Here is a 2,877-nt window from a genome sequence, read left to right as displayed (position 1 = left end):
CTCTAAGGAGACCTTTCTTTAACATTTGTGGAAGGAGTCTCCAGTTCCAGAACCCTCATAGAATTTGTCTTGGTTTAAATGGGTGTCTACTGGTAATTTGTTGCCTTCTACTGGTGGCATGTTATGTCTAGTGGATACCATTAAGGAACACTAATGGTGATGGTTTTAAACGGTTAACAGCTGATGGTTTGTAAGGGTGTTTGCAGTGGAAACCATTAGAATTTCTGTGATGGTTTGGGGGTTTTTTCTCTTCGTGAGATTAAAAGAAAAAAAAAAGAAAGGCTGGTTAGAGAAGACTGTTTTCGGCTGTTACATTGATGTAACAAAATAAAAAGTATGAAAACATACATACATACATAAATAATGTTGGCACATTGTCATGGTATGAAAGTAATAAAACACTTCAGGACATGCAGTTATTTGAAAATTAACTTCAGGATGGTAACGGTGACTGTTTTTGATAAGTCCTTGATTATTTTCCTATAACTGTTCCTTATTCCTTATTTCTATAACGTTCAGGGGGCAGGGTGGCTTAGTATTTAGCATTTTGCCTCATTCCTCCGGGGTTGGTGGTTCAAATCCTGCCTCGGCCCTGCATGTGTGTAGTTTGCGTGTTCTCCCTGTGCTGCAGGGGTTTCCTCCCCCAGTCCAAAAACATACACTGTAGGCTGATTGCCATTTTCAAATTGTCCGTCGGTGTCATTGCCACCCCGTCCAGGGTGTCCCCCGCCCTGTGCCTCAAGTTCCCTGGGATAGGCATTTGGTTCCCTGTGTAGGATAAGCAGTATGGATGGATAGATAGATAGATAGATATAATGTTCATAACTGACAGAATGAAATGTGATATACATTTTAATCTGATTGTTATATTTGTCTTGTTCTAGGGGCTTCACTTAACTAGTATACTTGGTATAAAAATTAATTATGTCAAGAATTGTGGATTTCTTTTTACATAGTGTTAAAAAATTAAAGTTACAGATGGAAGATATCCAAAAGTCTGAAAATTTGTTTTGGCGATGATGCTTGGATTTAAAATGAGTGAATCTGTTCACTAGTAACTATTACACAAGTAATATATTACAGTATGCTCAGAAATCCATTTATGGTTTGAAACTGGGTTGGACAATGGTATTGTTATTGTGATATATAACAATACCATTGATTATACCATTAAACATGTGTATAATCAATAAACTCAACTGTTACTCATTACAACCATTAACTTAGGGTGCCAACACTTTTTGTATAGCAATCTGTTAATTTCCTCGCCTTAGCCCCATTCTTTTTTTTGGTAAATTACATTTATAAAATGTCTAAACTTGTATGTATTTTTTACTGTTAAGAAAATATAAGCAAAACAAAATATTGTGATACATGCCCTGTATAATAATGTCTTCAAGAATCACAGTACAACATCTTTGCCATATTGCCAATCCCTAAAATGAAATATACTAACTTGCCTGATGTTGATGGATAAATAAAATTAAGCAAAAAAAAACCCAACAAGAAAACAATCAGAATAAAACAAGCGCACACACACACAACACATACAGACAGATATTTTACATAATACATTAATATTTTATTTTTTCCCCTTCACCAAGATCCACTAAAACCCAACAGTCAAACAAGAACGTACCATGATATACAAAGGTACTAGGGCTGAGCGATATGACAATATAATTTTGATACTGTGATAATTAAAGTGTCACAAAATGCTTTTATTTTTAAGATAACGTTAGTATAATTAGGATCTTTATAACACTGATGGAAAGCAGCTGATTAGATGGTTTGTAAAAAAAAAAAAAAAAAAGTAAAATTTTCAATGTTAATAATACAAATATTTTTATATTTTTAAACTCTACTCCCCCCGCTAAAAAAAAAAGAATAAAAAATGATGTTTGCAGTTTAACAAACCTAAATATTGTGATGCATATTGTGCATTATAGAAATATTATGACATGATATTTCTGACATATCACCCACTTCTAGCACACACATACACGCAGGAAATGACAAAGTCAGCATTATCTGTGAAACTTGGATGTGGAATAAATGACACTGAACTGAGTTGAACTAAGAGTTATTAATGACAAATGAAATCCCTTGTGTAGTTTGTGAACCCCGTAAATGTACCCTCGAAATAATGCAGCACTTTATAATGATGATTTCAGTTTGTAGGCTGAGCTGTGGTGTGAAGTGTCTGAAGGAAAAAGAAAGACTAAACTGTCTTACTACCAGTTTGTGATCCAGCTAAATCATAAAGACGGCATTCATGACAGGAATGGTGTTGAAATCACAGCACACTCGGGAAAGATTATATTTCCTGTTCGAGTGTAATGTAATCTTAAAAAAAACAAACAAACAAAAAAAAACATTTAAAATAATTCAGACTAAGACATGTAGAAACCATTCACTTCAACAAACCTTTTCATATGAAACCAGTGTAGTCACAGTTATAAAGGCTGCCAAAACGAGCCTAACAGCAGTCAAGGCCTGGCTTTAAAACCGTTTGCCTTTTCTGAAATTTCAACATATCACAGTTTCACGGTTATTACCGCCAGCAATGCAGTCTGACTCGTTCTGTACCGGCGTCCACATTCAGACAGAAGATTTAGAGATTGCAGGATCTGGGATTAAACTTAGCATAAAGTCTATTATCCAGTGTCCCCTTAAATCCCACACTGGTTTATGTCCTGATTCATAGAGGTGCCATTGTCCAGTGGTTAGGCAGCACAATTTCCTTCCAACATTTAAAAAAAAAAAAAAAAAATCATATATATATATATATATATATATATATATATATATATATATATATATATATATATATATATATATATATATATATATATATAGTATTAATAAAACTGTTAG

This window comes from Ictalurus furcatus, chromosome 5 (assembly GCF_023375685.1).
Source record: "Ictalurus furcatus strain D&B chromosome 5, Billie_1.0, whole genome shotgun sequence".
In the NCBI taxonomy this organism is placed as follows: domain Eukaryota; kingdom Metazoa; phylum Chordata; class Actinopteri; order Siluriformes; family Ictaluridae; genus Ictalurus; species Ictalurus furcatus.
Note: the sequence above shows the minus strand (reverse complement) of the source record.